The sequence below is a fragment of the Bactrocera dorsalis genome, chromosome 2 (assembly GCF_023373825.1).
Source record: "Bactrocera dorsalis isolate Fly_Bdor chromosome 2, ASM2337382v1, whole genome shotgun sequence".
Taxonomy (NCBI): Eukaryota; Metazoa; Arthropoda; class Insecta; order Diptera; family Tephritidae; genus Bactrocera; species Bactrocera dorsalis.
In genome coordinates this window covers 64,521,584-64,538,580 of record NC_064304.1, presented here as the reverse complement: position 1 = coordinate 64,538,580, position 16,997 = coordinate 64,521,584, and the positions used below count along the sequence as shown (strand labels likewise).

At 36.4% G+C, this 16,997-nt stretch overlaps 1 protein-coding gene across 14 annotated transcripts in view; it reads left to right on the top strand.

The window, feature by feature from the left end:
* LOC105233125 (endothelin-converting enzyme 2) overlaps positions 1 to 16,997 on the top strand; it is a 789,700-nt gene that overhangs the window by 694,812 nt on the left and 77,891 nt on the right. The window lies entirely within an intron of this gene.

Below are 16,997 nucleotides of genomic sequence, written 5' to 3'. Positions count from 1 at the left end.
GAGACATTAAATTTTAACACCGAGATGGTATGAGAAAGCGTTGTGAGTTCTGGTGTGAAAATTGAACAATGGCGTGGCACCTCCCACTTTTTGGTGAAATCCCATATCTCGGGACATGACCCACCGCTTTCGACAAAATTTAGAACATGACATTCTTCTTTCATTCTTATAACATATTATGAAAAAAATCAATGTTAAATTCCACTTGATTTGTTCAGTTTCCAGTACTCAAATCAAGAAGCAATTAATATAATGGGATAAAACTTTGCACAAATAATGTCTTTAATAAGTGCACCTCATGAACAAAAATTGTTGAAACCCAATAAAAACTCTTTAAGCCCCTAGATACCGAATATATAGACTCCGGTACCTATAGTTGACTTTTGATCGAAAATGCCGGTCAATGTGTGTTATGATCCTTCTCTTGTACTAGGGTGTCTGTTTGTCAATAATAGGTTGAATCGGTCCCATGAATACATTCCTTAGCCCCGTATACTTAAAATAAAGTTTTTCGAACTTCCGGGTGACTTTATACCGCATATATCAACCAATATGTGAGTTATCCCGTTATGTCAATGAAAATAATTGAGCGTGTTTTACTCATACACTCTTTGTGCATAAAATAGATTGATTTCCGGCTTTATTACTGCATGATGTGGTAGGAAAAATGAATATTTATAATTTTTACACCAGGCCTGACTCCTCCATATGGTGTTAATGGAGGTACTCTTTTAAGACCCTATCGTATTCTGGTTTTAGCTCACCTTTTTTAAGAAGGTTTTTTCATACTTAAAAACTGATGAATACAGAGGTGTGGTAATGATCTAAGGCGAGTGTATGGGGAAATTTTGACTTTAATGGTAATCGTACGACGTTCCGGCCATCGTTTGATAGTAGTGGCTTTCTAAAAGTCTTCAGAATACTTAGGATCCAACCGAAAATAATATCTTGTGCCAGAAGTGTTTTTGAAATTTTCTCAACACCTTCGAGTATTATTTGTGGTATGATGTCGCTGTTTAATATAATGTCTATTTGAGCGGGAGTGTTGCAGTTGGGATCTGTAAGACTATAGCTTCTCTTTGAATGAAGTTATCTGCTTGGGTGGTAATGGACCAAATTTTCTTAGAATTTTGAACTACCCTTCCGCTCATTCCCGCAATTTCATAATTGGCTTGTTTTGTTGGAAGTTTTAGCCTATTTTGTGCCCTAGATGCTATGAGTGATCGTTGTAATGCTTGGTCTATTAGGGCTCTCGGTTTGAAGAGTTCTCCTCGGTGTTCGATGGAGATGACTGCTGCAGGTAGTCACATTTTACTTTGAATTTTCGTGCCTTTGAGCAGCATGGTGTCTCTTGGAAAATATTGAGATTTTTATTATCGGGAGTTGGAGTTGCAACTAAGCCCGTAGTTCTTTTTTAGAAAGCGCTACTTTGGGGGTGTGTTGGAAAAATTATTGAAGAGCAACAATGAATGATGCCTTTTTGGCAATATACGCAATTGAATTTGCTTTCGCAATTATTAACATTGTACGCATGTAATAGACAATTTGCACATAGTTTTGTTGTTCTGACGAATATTTTTCTTTCGTTAATATTTAATTGTTTAAACTTCTCGCAAGATTTCAGCTTGCGCTCTCCTTTACACAGTTTGCATGACGTTTGTGTATATCATTCGGATGTGAACGATTGATTCTTAAAAAAGCTTCTATTTAAATTATTGCTGCTACTAGCTTAGGGTCTATTTATTGAGGTCGTTTTGAACGTTTTTCGTTCCGACTAGTATTTTATATACCCATTCTGCGATTTCACATTGGGTAGTAAGAAATTCTTTCAATTGCTGCCACATTCGGCACTTTCTTCGCGATGAGAGCGATTGCTCACAGGAAATGAAGGAGTTTTCTATGTATTTACCAGAATGGGGTTCCAATTGTGTATGGGAATATTGTGTGTCGATAGAACCGATAAACAATCTGAAACAGTGGATTAAAGTTTCATGAATTCTTCACTTGTTTCTTTCGGGATTTTTGGTAAATTCATTCCTATCGTCACTCATTTGTCGACCAATATTCTTTCGTTTTCATAACATGCGTTTAGAGCTTCACAAGCAAAATTGAAATTTTCGTCATTAAGAGCGAACTGTTTGACTATTACGCCTACTTGACCTTTGGTTTTGTATCTGAGGTGATAAAATGTTTGTGCTTGTGATAATTTAAGACGGTTTATGTACACGGCCGCAAAAATGTTCCGAAAAGAAAGCCATTGTTCATAACCTCCATGAAATATTTCTGTATCGCATGCTGGCACTTTAAGGTGAATGCCCGAACTTGCCTCATGGGCTTATATCTGTGGGAGCTATACTCTTGGTTGTGGTGTAAGTGCAATCGATTTTATTAGTTTTAATTTATCAGAGATCATAGCTTTTTTTCTTCGTACTAGTCTAAGCAGTTTTCATATTTGGCGTAAGCCAAATTTTTTAATTTGCTATTGCGTCATACTTGTACGCAGCTTCGAGACGTGTTTGTTTCTTTTTTGATTTTTAATATCGATTAGAATTGTCTTGAATCGGTGAAGATGAAGATGAAAATCAAGTGCAATATCGAATTAGACCGTCACTCTCAGAAATAAACTTAGTACATGAAATATCTTTCACCCTGTTTTGGTGTACACAGGTTCTTTTCTTCAGAAATAATTTTTTGTACTTTTTGATAATGTGTTGATTTAGATTCCTTACAATCTCTGTTCAGTTAAATACTAAGAGAGGTGAAAAAAGAGGAAAAGAGAAAGAGACACTGATAAGAGTTTGAAATCTTTCGTCACCTGTGACAATCTTATAAACGTCTTTTGAAGCACCGCGATCGTATTTTTTCAGCATTTCTTTACACCAATCCACACGAGCTTTTTTTTGAGCAATTGTCAAATTGTGCGGGATCCAACGAGAACAAACTTTTTTTACGGCCAGGTGTTCATGCAATATCGAATGTATGCTGGTGGGAGAAATGCACAGGCATGCCTCTATCTTAAGGTATGTTACATGATGGTCTTGCATTATCAATTCACGTACGGCATCGATGTTTTCTGGCACAACGGCTGTTTTTGGACGACCTTCACGGAATTCGTCTTTGAGCGAGCGTCGCCCACGATTGAATTCGTTGTAACAGTGTTTCACAGTGCTATAGGATGGTTCTTCATAGCCATACAAAGATTTTAGTTCATCGATGCACTCTTGTCGTGATAATCCACGTCGAAAGTTGTGAAAAATGATCGCACGAAAATGTTCATGAGTTAATCCCATTTTTTGGCCGAGATGAATTTTTTAATTCCTTGTAAATAAAACAATTCACTATTAAATGACAAAACGTTCTGAGTGATGTTATGCTAAAAAATGTCAAACTTTCCAATGGAAATGTCAGATTGCACCTAGCAACACTTAGTGTTGCCTAGTCCAGAAATATATATAGCAGCCTATGTATACACATTATATCAAATAACGAACGCGTTATTTTGCACAGTTCGCATGTTTCATTTTTCTTATTACCGGTTCTTATTTAGTTGTGCTATCAATTTTGTTTTTTTTTCTTGTATTTTATTATTTATTGTTTCGTACTGTGTGGATTGTGAGAAAAGAAAAAACGGCTCAAGTTTGCACAATATGTACGTGTTTTTGTGCTTGCTTGCCCTTTAACAAGAACAAGGGGTTTTGCTGAAAAGGTGCCGATTTAGTCTTTGAATACAGTGATTGTCCGGAACATAATAGGAGTAGTTTTCATAAGCCGCGATAGTACTTCTGAGTGTGCGCGCACCGACTGGATTCGATAGAGGGTGTTCCTAGCTCACGAACGAGCGGTTGGTCAGTTGTCTCCGAACACTTGGAGAGTCAGAACAAACATTTTCGCGCGAGGTGTTTCTGTGACTGGTGCAAGCCGCAAAAGCAGCATTCGTTAGAGCAGAGGTACGCGATTAAATGCTGTGTGAAAGTTGGTAAATCTGCGACAGAGACGATGGATATGATCAAGCAGGCTTATCCAGATGTTTCTCTAACAAGAAGTGGTGTGTTTTGGTGGCACCAGGCCGGGAAGAGGGTGCTGATGAGACCAAGCTGAGAGATCTGCGACTTCGAGAAACACCGACAATGTAACTTGTGTGTATTCGTTTAATTAACCAGATGTTAAATTTAGTTCATGACAATGTACCGGAGCTCCTGAACATGCGCAAGGTGTGCGCGAGTGCTCACTTGCGGCGATTGGAAGTGTACCAAGAAAAATTGAACATGTGTGAAAGTGGCCCCCAATTTTTGAATAACGTAATCACAGGTGACGAGTCATGGATTTTTTAATATTATGATCCCTTTTTTTGTTTCTTTGTCTGAAAAAGCAAGTAAATTACGAATAACCGTCTTCTTTCTTTATTATTATGACTTTATTAATCAGATCATGCTGTCTGATGAGTTCTCTGTTACAAACTGACCCTTACATTCTAAATCTAATGTCTTAAATAAGTCCCTGCACCTTGTCTTAGTTGTTGTTTCCCGCAATTCGTTGTTAGTAGTACTGGTAGAGTTATTGCAGCGGATACGACGCCGACGTTTGCGTTGGCAGTTTGCCGCTACCGCTGTGCCTTACCCGTCAGCGTGGGAATGTGAATTCGTTGACTCAGGCCACGCGCGGACTTTGTTGTTGACAAAGTGCTGCTTATGTTAACTGCTAGCTGCCAGCGTGAGAATGTGGATTCGCTGACTCAGGCCACGCGAGTTACATCTCAGGTTACGTCTGACGGCATGCAGTTGTGCACCACATCGCATGATCAGCCAGTACGTGACCAAAACAGCAGAATCAGCATATTTTGAGTCTGTTGGAATGTGCGGTACACCCACACACTTGGGCAGACTCGAGTTGCTGATCTGATGGCAGAGTCAGTCTGATTCTTGCAACAGAATAGCTCACAACCATTTTATTATATAACTGGCGCAGTCGAGGCGAGCCGGGAGAAAAAAAAAATTAAAATTGAAAAATAGTGTCAATATCCAACAAATATGTTCAATCAAAAATTTTTGCGAACAAATTCCATAAATCAACAAGGAGACTAAATTTTTCCAGCTAATTGAACTTTAAATTATTGAAGTGCATAAAGCAGACTGCGACGCAAGATCTACATATATTGAACTGATAACTTAAATAAGTGCCGAAGGTCTTATTCAGAAAAAACATAACAACCATAACATAACACAGCAGCTACATATTACAAGCTTCAGCATCAATAGCAGCATCACCGAAAACGACAGCGGCAGATACAGCAAAGCAACCATTCTTATTCAGCAAATAAAAATATAAAAAACATAACACAGCAGCTACATATTACAAGCTTCAGCATCAATAGCAGCATCACCGAAAACGACAGCGGCAGATACAGCAAAGCAACCATTCTTATTCAGCAAATAAAAATATAAAAAACAACAAAGTCAACAATAACAATACCAGGAGAAACAGCAAAGACAAGGCAACAATAGCAACAACACGAGGAGCAGCCAGCAGCAACAACAGTAAGAATATATTTACAATTATAGAAAAGCATTTTGTCAAAAGCAATTATTTTATAAGTTGTGATTTAGAGAAAAAAAAATTATTATTATTAATCTTAATCTGAATTAAATTAAATTTAAAACACACCAAGTATAATGGCAGAACAAATAGAATTACTAACTCGATGCTTAGTATCTTTAACTCAAATAACTGCGCAAAATGCAGCCAATAACTAATTGTCAATTAGGCAAAGAATAGAAAAAGATTTGCAATATTTGGCTCCCTTCGAAAGGAATGTGAAAAAATTGCCGTCCTTTGTTGAGGCAATTGACAGAGTACGGAGAGACTATGTAGGGCAGGAAGAAGTATTTTTTAGGGTGATTTATGATCTAAAAATTGGTGGTTCAGCAAAAAATTTTTTGCAAACAAATCCACCCGAAGATAGGGTTAGTTGTAAAGCTAAGCTAAGGCAGCATTACAGACCTACAAAAGATCAAATGACGATCACGAAAGAAATTTCGGAACTTAGGGTACACAGCATAGCGGAATTAAGTAGAAGAATAAAAGAAATAATAGATAGTATAACAGAATATAGTACACTAAGTGAAAATGGTGACACTATGAAAGAAATTTTTTCGGGAATGCTAATTCAGAGAATAAAACAATTAGCAGCAGGGACATTTGCATATACAGTGCAACCAATCACATCATTGACTGACATAACAAATGAAATTTATAAGTTTACTCGTTTGGATGAAGGCAATTTAAATCCTCATCTAAAACTAAAGGAAACCAATTTTCAAGTTAATACCAGAAATAATAGTATTAACAATACAAATTTTCGTTCGGGACAAAGGGGACATACCACTTATCAAAACCACTTTAGGAAACAAAATATTGGCGATCAAAACAATGATCGTTATTATCCACAAAATAATTCGGGACGATACTCTCAAAGAAATACCAACTTTTCAGGGCAAAATAATTATCACCCAAATAATCCACAGAGACAAACTAATTATCGGACAGGAAATTCAGGCCAATATACAAATCAATATCGTAAAAATAATATTAATAATAATAATAACGGCTGTGGTAATTTAGCAAGACAAAATATACAGAACGGCACTCGGCAAACAAGACGTTCATATGGCCCAACACCCATGGATGTTGATGCCGTGAGCAGGACAGAGGAAACGAATAACAACGAGGAATTTTTTACCAATTAGCCTCGGAAAATCAAAATAAAATATTAATTTCTCTTCTTTGTTTAACAAAAAATGGTGTGCATTGGTAGACCCGGGCTCTACTGTTAATATTATGATAAAATCAAGCTTTGATTATAAGTTACCTATTCTAGAAAAAAATAAAACAATAATTAGTACACTGAATGGCGATATAAGAGCGTCTAACGAAAGAGTTAAGTACCATGTCCGCTAGAATTTAAATACCCTCACAATGCTAGGATGAGATGGTTGAAAATAGACTTTGAAAAACCGTACGATCTTCAGCTAGGGAACGATTTTATATTTAATAATTTCAGTATAATCGATATTGAAATCGAAGAAATTGAGCTTAAAAATGGTGTTAAAATTACGTTTTATTCAAAAACTATCCAAGAGCAAGTATATGCATTGGAAGGAAGTAAATTGCAAAACATTCAATTGGATCATTTAAAATCAAATGAACGCAAGGAGGTTGAAAAATTGCTAAAGAAGTAAGAAAAATTGATGTGTAAAGAAGGAGATACCTTGACAAACACAAAAACGGTGGTCCACGAAATAAGAACCACCACAAACCAGCAAATCAATTCGAAAATATATAGGTTACCTCCGAAACATGTGGAATAAGCCATAAGGCAAATTAGGGAGCTAGAAAAACAAGGTATAATTCGGAAAAGTAGGAGTAAATATAGTTCACCTATTATCATAGTACCAAAAAAATGTGATAGCATGGGCAATAAAAAATTTCGGTTAGTAATTGACTACCGTAGACTAAATCAAATAACTCTCGATGATAAATATCCTTTGCCAAACATTGATGGAATCTTTGACAAGTTGGGCAAGGCGCAGTATTTTAGCACTCTTGATCTAGCCAAAGGTTACCATCAAATTTTAGTGGATAAAAAGGATATTGAAAATACAGCTTTTGTATCTCCGGTGGGATTATACGAAAATATAAGAATGCCCTTCGGATTAAAAAATGCTCCGGCAACATTTCAACGACTAATAAATGACATATTAAGAGAATACATAAATAAGATATGTGTCCTTTATTTAGACGACGTATTAATCTTTTCAACGTCATTAGAGGAACATTTAAACTCCTTAGAGAAAATTTTTTCAAAGTTAAAGGAACATAATTTAAAAATTCAAGTCGATAAATGTAGTTTTCTAAAGAGGGAAACAAAATTTTTGGGGCATATCTTAAGCAAAGAAGGGATTAAGCCAAATCAGGACAAGATAGCAGCAATACAAAATTTGAAAATACCTAGAACTGAAAAACAATTAAAAAGTTTTTTGGGAGCCACTGGTTATTATAGAAAGTTCATTAGGGACTACTCAAAAATTGCATATCCAATGATTAAATATTTAAAAAAAGGCTATAAAATAAATTCAAGAGATCCACAGTACATAGCTAGTTTCGAAAATTTGAAAACACTAATTTCATCGCATCCAATTTTAAAATATCCGGAATATGATAAGGAATTTACTATTACAACGGATGCAAGCGATTACGCAATAGGCGCAGTGCTTTCTCAACAAGGTCAGCCAGTGTGCTATATTAGCAGAACTTTAAATAACCATGAGCAGAAATATGCTACAACAGATAAAGAGTTTCTAGCTATTATATATTCAATAACTTATTTCAGGCCGTACATATATGGCACAAAATTTAAAATTATAACTGATCATTGCCCGATAGTATTTTTAAATAATAAATATAAAGGAAGGTAGTTTTCACAACGTCACCAAAGGTGGCTATTGAAACTGCAAGAGTTTAATTATGAAATTGAATATCAAAAAGGGAAAAATAATGTAGTAGCAGATTTTTTAAGCCGAATTGAAAACTCTCCAAAAATCGATGAAAGCAATGATAAAGAATCCAATTTAGAAATGTCAGATACAATACATTCCGCAGAAGAGGAACTATTAGAACACTTCTTCATAAAAGAAGAAATTGTCAACAAGTATAAGACCCAAATTATAATAACATATAGTCCCCAAACTGAAGTTCAAATAATACATGGAAGGAAAATAATCGAGATAAACCCTATCGATACGGAGAACATATTAAAAAATATTTTCCGAAGACATATTGACAAGGGCAAAGTGGGTATTTTTTCCGAAGTAGAGGAGACCGATTATCACAAAATTCAACTACTACTAATAAGCATGTTTTCTTGCAATAGAAAGTTGCAATTCATAAAATGTACAAAAAGAGCAACAGAAATTATACAAGAAGAAGACCTACATACACAAATTTCACTTTACCATAGTAATGAGTCAATGCATAGCGGAATAAACGAGACTTACAATACACTTAAGGATAAAATATACTATCCAAAGTTAAGGGAACATGTACAGCTAATTATAGGTAATTGCGAAAAATGCAAGCAAATTAAATATGACAGGAAACCGATAAAGCCGAAGTTTAAACTAACAGAGACACCTTCAGATAAAAATGAAATTATACATGTAGACATTTTTCATTTTAAAAAGCAGTCATTTGTCATAGTCATTGATAAACTAACAAAATTTGCCGCAGCATACAATATAACTGATAGAAATTGGAGAGCAAAGAAGGCCATCATAATTGAACATTTCACGAAATTTGGGAAACCAAAGAAGATTATCATGGACAACGAGTTCAGGGCCGAACAGTTAATTCAGTTCTTAAATACAGAAGGAATCGAAGTACACTTAACAAAACCAAATTCTCATACAGGTAATGCAGACATTGAGAGGCTGCACTCAACCTTGTTAGAAAAACTAACAGGAATTGAGGATCCAAGCCTCTCAACAGAAATGAGGATACAGATCGTTATAGGTAACTATAATGATCGCTATCACTCAACCATAAAATGTACACCCAATAACGCAAGAAATAGTATTGACCCAACCATTTTAAAAAATGCAATAGACCGGAAGAAACAAATCACCATACACAATAGAAATAGGTACAGAGAGGACTATGTAGAACTGAGAACAACGGGACCGATAAAAAATTATAAAAGAGTAAGACACAAGGACGAACCATATTTCCGAATAACCCCCTTGCAAAACATTCATGTAGCAAACATAAAAAGACCTCTTAAATTAGATAGAGTAGGCATGGAAAATGATGATGATAGGTTTAGCACAATAGCACATAATGGCGATGTATTTGAAAGTGTAAATTCACGAGTTGACACATTTTCAGATGATGTGGATAATAATGTTCCTGATGACCGCCATGAAATTGGCAACAGCATTCTTACAAGTGACACCGATAGTTGAAGAAGCAGGATACACCATGATCCAACTTGACGAAGTAGAGATCGTTGACGAAGTAAATATAATACTTCATAGTATACATCCGAAAGAGCTAAGAAGTTTGGTGGAAGAAATGGAAGAAAACATAAGACAAGCAGACTTAATTAACAAGGCACTTCTTTTTAACGAAATTAAAGTAATTAAAGCAAAAATTAGATCAATTACTCCCAAGGAAGAGGAAAGAAAGAAGATAGGTTTAATTAATTTAGGAGGGACAATGTATAAATGGTTGTTCGGGGTAATGGACGAGGAGGACCGACAAGATATAATTAGTCATTTAAAAGTAATAGAGGGAAATTCGCACAATGCAATAACAAATATCAATAAGCAGATTATCATAAATGAGCATTTTAACGATTCAATTAATTTAATGAAAACAATAATAAAAAATGACAGGAGTAAAATTTTAGAAGAATTAAATCAGATACAAAAGGAGGATAGAGAGCTAGCGAAATTGGTTCTTTACAATGATCAAATGAATAAATTAAGACATATAGAAGGGAAGATACATGAAGTTCAAAATAATATAGCCGCCGCTAAAAACAATTTAATGCATCCGGGGATGTTAACTAGAGAAGAAATAGATAGCTTTGACATAGATTTTTGTAAGCTGAAACTAGCCAAAGTAGGAGTGGTAGCTTTCAAAAATGAAGCACTTGTGTTCGCCATTCAAATACCAAAAAGTTTTTTTAAAGTATATGTAAAATTAATTATGCCTCTACCAAACAAACGAAAATTGCAAATAGATCAAGAGGATGAAAAAATTGTAACAATAAATAAAAATCATTATAAATATGAAGATAATACGTTATTAAAAAAATTAAGATTAAGTAGGAATTGTATTTTTTTTAATGCTTGTGAATTTAAATATAATAATACTACAATAATACAAGAAATAAGTGATGATACTGTAATCATCAAGAATGCAAAAAATTTAAAACTTAAACAAAATTGTGATGACAGAGATTTTGTACTGCAAAATAACTATATATTAAATTTTGCGAAATGTGAAATTAAAATTAATGAAGAAAAATTTAGTAACAACAAAACTAAATTCATTGATAAACTGATACATCCTGTAAAAATTTTAAACCAAAGCTATGAGTCGAAAATAAAATTTGAAGATATAGTTTTAAATCATTTCAAGAATATTAAAGAAATAGAGGAACTAAAATATCATAAGAGCGTATCTTATGGTATAAGTGCCTCATTAATTATAATAATAGTAATAAGTATAATTATTATTATTATGTATTTATGTAAGCAAAAAAATGAAAAAAATAGTTAAAAATTATAAATTAAAGAAATCAGGAGACTTCTCAGAGTGACTCTGGGGGAGTTACATCTCAGGTTACGTCTGACGGCATGCAGTTGTGCACCACATCGCATGATCAGCCAGTACGTGACCAAAACAGCAGAATCAGCATATTTTGAGTCTGTTGGAATGTGCGGTACACCCACACACTTGGGCAGACTCGAGTTGCTGATCTGATGGCAGAGTCAGTCTGATTCTTGCAACAGAATAGCTCACAACCATTTTATTATATAACTCGCGCGAACTTTATTGTTGACAAAGGGCAGGTTATGCTAACTCCTCCCCTTCTAAATGAAGGCCGTCCACGGACTTCTTAAGATTGTTTATGACGTTCTGAAGATTCTGGGATTTGCGTCTTCTTTTTCGCTCTCGGTATAGTTTAATTAGACCGTAACAGGAAATTAGTATGACAATGCTAGTGAGACCTGATATCGTTGGTCCTATCATAGTCCTCCCTTCGATTTTCCCGATAAAAAACAGGTTTTCCATACTTATCTTGTGAAGGTATGGAAGACTCAAAATCTCTTGATGACTGGTGATATTGAGGAGCGCCGTCGTTGCTGATCCTGGTAATTTTTTAAACATGCCGTTTACGTTTTTGAAGTAGGATACATTAATTTGAATCTCATTTTCGAAGGAAAGTAAATAAGTTGCCTTTATGGTCTTCTCGGTGTCTGCGGTAGTCTTGACTAAAGCGGTATTATCGTTAATGATGATTATGCCATCATCGACCACCATAATTGGTTCAAGGTGGCTAGGGCGAGTGCTGCAGTGGGCAACATTACCAGAATGAAGCTGCTGCGCGCACGTTGGATGTTGTAATTTTTTGCAAAACGTTGATGTGAGCGTTGCGCTGCAATTTCCAATCGCCAAAATTTGATTATGACAATCGGCAACATTGTTGTCATTCCCAAGGTGCAGGATTGTTCCGATGTGTTGGACAGGAAAGATAATAATTTTCTTACAGACTAGTACTGGCTTGGGATATTTGATAATAAAATGTAGAAGATTACCGTCTAATAGAACCTTAATATATGATACCTCCATTAAATCAGTGATAGTTGTGTTTGTAGAGTGCATTTTAATAATGTTTTTTATATCATTTGAGTTAAGCAACATTGGATTTATTATTCCTATCTTTGCAAGGGTAGTAGTTGAAATTAAAGTTTCAATTTCATTTATAATGATCCTATTTCTTGCAAGCAACATTTCATACAAGTGACCAGTGTCGATCTGTCCAGCTTTTGAGTTTTTAATGATGTGGTTAACCGTTTCCGTCAGTTCATTTAACTTTTCTTGTATCCTTGTGTTTATTTCTACCTGATGTCGCTCTGAGTCTACGAGTTCCTGTTGTCGGAACTTTAAGTTTTCGAAATCGTCAAAGTTAGGCGTACCTGCGATAACCTTTAGGGCAGTACCCAAAACGTTAATGCTCCTAGCCTGCCTGTGATGGATGTCCAGTGTTGTCAGAAGCACCTTTATATGTGCAATGTCTGCGTCGAGTAACATTCTCATATGGGATAGAGGGAATTGCGTTGTTAAGCCTTTGGTTTCCTCAACTATTCCCTTGTATACTGTAAGATTAGTTGTATGCCTTAGATAGCCAAATTCCTCCCAAATCGTCGCGTCACCATCCTGAATCGGTATGTAGTCGGAAGTCGAATAGTCGGTCAATTTTGCCGTCGTCGTTTGAATAAGGAGTATCCCAATCAGTATCCTGAAAGATAGTGTGAAAGAAGCTTAAATAATTTACCCTATGCTATTAAAAAAATTCTAAAAAATGCTAAGAATTTTCCCTTACTTTAGGTTGTCCTTGTGGACCACCCTCCCTTTCATGAGAACCGTGGTTCCCAATTCTGCTTCAACTTTCTCCTCAACATATAAAGGGGATAATTTATTTCCGAGTCGTCTGTTAGTCTTTACCAGTACTCTTTCCCCCACGTCGAATACTCTATTCCGTCTGGAGGGGTTATTCCTATCCATTTGTGCTTGTTGAGCCTTCATTATTTTCATAGTTATCTCATTCCTCAGTTCGGGTGGGTTGGCGTGAAGTATTTCGATTGGTTTCATATTAGTCACCGAGTGAATCGTTCGATTGTATTTAGATGTTGCCAATAATATGAGATCTGTCGTCTCGTTAATTTTTCTGTCCAGTTTCAAACATCTGGCTATCTCCAAAAGTGTACTATGGAGGCGTTCAACCTGCCCGTTCGAGGTGCTAAACCCTATTCCCCAACAATGTGGTTATCGTTTCAGAATTTAGAGAAGCTTCATTATCATAATAAATTGTTTTTGTGTTTGGAAATATATTCATTAACTGAATTATTGAGACCCTTACATCCACAATTGTTCGAGAAGGTATAGGCTGCACCACCGCAAATTTTGAGAATTTGTCCAGACAGGTAAGAAAGTACCTGTTATCTGTCGAAAAGATATCAATGTGCAACATTTCCCCGCTATAGGAGGGGATTGGAGTTACACCATGTTCCTGCTTACGTGGGTGTCCGTCGTATTTGGCCTTACCACAGACCCTACAATTCGCGACAACTTCATTCGCCAAATTTGTCATCTTTGGGAAATAGTAATCGGGAGGATTTATTTAATATTCTCCTGGGTTGCTCTGTGAGCTCGATTGTGGTCAGCAACAACAATCTCCCTCTGCTCGTTTTTGTTGACAATATCAGACACCATGTTTTTGCAGTGCCAAACTTTGTTGACGGAAAACTCCTTACCAATTCATGTTGTATGCTGGCCAATGTTGGTAGATCGCAATGTATGGCATTTACCACATTTGGGTTTACAGCTATTTTTATCTCCTCAATAAGGTGCTTCCTATTTGTAAACTGAATTATATGACGAGTTTTATTGCCAAAGTTTATGAAATTCCGTCTTAAAGTCATGTCTGCTTCTTCTAAAACGATTTGGTTTCGGAAGCAATTTAATGGTTTCTCAGTTCCTTCTATCGTATAGGATAGTGACATTTCGCTGTGGACTGTAGCCAAATCTGATTGAGCATCCTCCTCTAGAGCGTGGATGTTCTGTCGAGATAGCGCGTCAGCAACATAATTTTCCTTGCCCGGTTTGTAAAAAATTTTAGCGTTGTGCTCGTCGATAAACGCTTTCCAGCGTTTAATTTTGGCATTTGGGTTTCGGTCTGAAACCGCAAACGTAAGTGGCTGATGGTCTGTAAAAATGTAACTCGCGTTCGTTAGTTGCGAAGTTTTGCTCACGATCTTTCAAAGTCCATGAAATAAAGGTGATTGGCCTATTGTCTTGTGACAGTACTGCCCCTATACCCAAAGATGAAGAGTCTGTCGTTAGATCAAATGGCTTCCTGAAGTCTGGGTAGAGTAACATAACATCCTCCGATGTAAGGACTTCCTTCATTTTGTTAAAAGCAAGTGATTGTTTTTCGTCTAATTCCACTTTAGTCTTTTTCGATTGTGTGGCGCTAACCTTGCCGTTTTCTCCTTTCAAAATATCTGTTAAAGCCTTTGCTATTGCCGCAAAGTCCTTAATAAAGCAACGATAGTAGCTTGCTAAACCTAGAAAGGATCTGACATTGAAAAGAGTGGCGGGTTTCTCGTAGTTATGTATAGCATCTACTTTGCTGCGGCTCGTTTTAATGCCTCCCCTAGACACAACAAAGCCTAAGTATTCAACGCTTTCCTTAAAAAATTGTGAATTCTCGCGCTAAATTCTCATATTAAGTAGCTTCATGTAAACTCTGCTGGGCGCATTCTTCAAACCAAAAGGAAGCCTGCAGAATTCGTATTTTCCGTTGTCTACCGAGAAAGCGGTATTTTCCCTATCGGATTCTGCGAGAGTTATTTGGTGGAAGCCCGATTTCAGGTCGAGTGTTGTGAAATACTTGGCCTTTCCTAGATTTGATAGTATTACGGTTACATTGGGGATGGGATATTTGTCATCGATGGTTTTTTCGTTTAATTTTCTGAAGTCTATTACAAGACGTTTCTTCACATTGCCTTGTTCGTCCATTCCTTTTTTATCTACAACCCATATAGGGTTGTTGTATGGTGACCTAGACGGTCGGATAACACCATTTTTTAGTAAATCGCGAATTTCAGTATTCATGAATTCCGCTACACCCATTGGATAAGGGTATAGCTTACAATACACCGGGTCGTCACTTTCGATGCGAATAGTGGCGACAATATTTGTGTTAAACGGTAGGGCCTCATTAGGATCAGAAAAAACGCGTAATAAATTTTTCACCATTTTCTAAAATTTGCCCCTTACAAACTCGGGGACTTCTATGTCCTCTACTCGTGTGAAATTCACATTTGCACACTTTAAAAACTTTATTTCTTCTGAGCCATTATTAGTTATTATTTTTTTTAGATTTTAGATCTATTGTTGCGTTTGTTTGCGTTAGCAAATCCAGACCTACTATTCCGTCGAACGTTGAAAGAGACGGGAGCATAAAAAAAGTACTGTTTGTGTCGAAAAGGTTTACCGTGCACTTTTCTTTAATGTGAGTAAAGCCATGGATTGACTTTACCAAGAAAGAATTTTCGACAGGTGCTATGTGCTTAAGCACTTTTAGAGGCTTTATATAGTTTTTTGATGCCCCCGTATCAATCAATAATTTTTGTTTTCTCCCTGCAATTGTTCTTTCAATGAACGGTAGCAAGGAGTCCTGTCCAAAAAATTTAACTGGTTAGGTTCAGTAAGGTCGTCTTCGATTGATGAGGCCTCTGAGTTTGCTACTTCATGATACGTCGTATCTTCTTGATTAGAAGTAGAATTTACGTTTGGCAGGTAGTTAACCCGTTGTTGTTTTGGTCCTGTGAATTTTGCAGAACCATTACTTGGTCTCTTCACTGTCTGTCCGTATTTTTGATTTTGATTATTAGGATATCGAAATGAGTATCCACTATTTTTCTGTTGTGCTGTAGGTTCTCTGAAGCGTTGCGAGGTATCAACGTCCATTGGCTGTACTGGCTCTAGTTTCGGCGGAGTCCTGCTGTTGAAGTCCCGCGTTCTGTTAAAATGGGGATTTTTCGCAAGATACGTGTCATTTGTCTGATATCTACTACTTGTACCTTTTTGCCTAGATTGCTCTATATTTAGCCAGGCTCCTGGCATATGTGCTTGCGAACTGGTATCGCTCATGGTTAGATTCCACCTCCTGTGATAACGCTAGAGCCGAAGGTAGATCTTTAGGCCGGGCTGAGAATAACACATCACTAAGGGGTTTCTTAGTCCCTGAAATAAATACGCGTAATGCATCCATTCTGTATTTTTCGTTTAGTGATGCAGCAATTGATTTTTCGTAAGTCATTATCGTTTTGTTAGTTAAAAGGGTTAACTTTTTCTCTACCTCGTCGTAATATTGTAGTAGTGACAAACTTCCTTGGCGGAGAGTTGACATCTCCTGTTCGATCAAGTAAATTGGTCGTTTGTCGGAATAACTAAAATCGAGTCGATTAATTATGGCCTTAAAATTTAGAACGGTATTAAATGAGGCCAGAACCATGTCGGCCGGGCCTTTAACTTTATTCCTAATGATGGCAACAGCCTGATAATGTTTGCTGCTACCCTCATAGCCTTCAAAAACTTTGTAGGCCGTGTGAGCCGCCTGCCGCCACGATACATAATTCTCCTGCTTA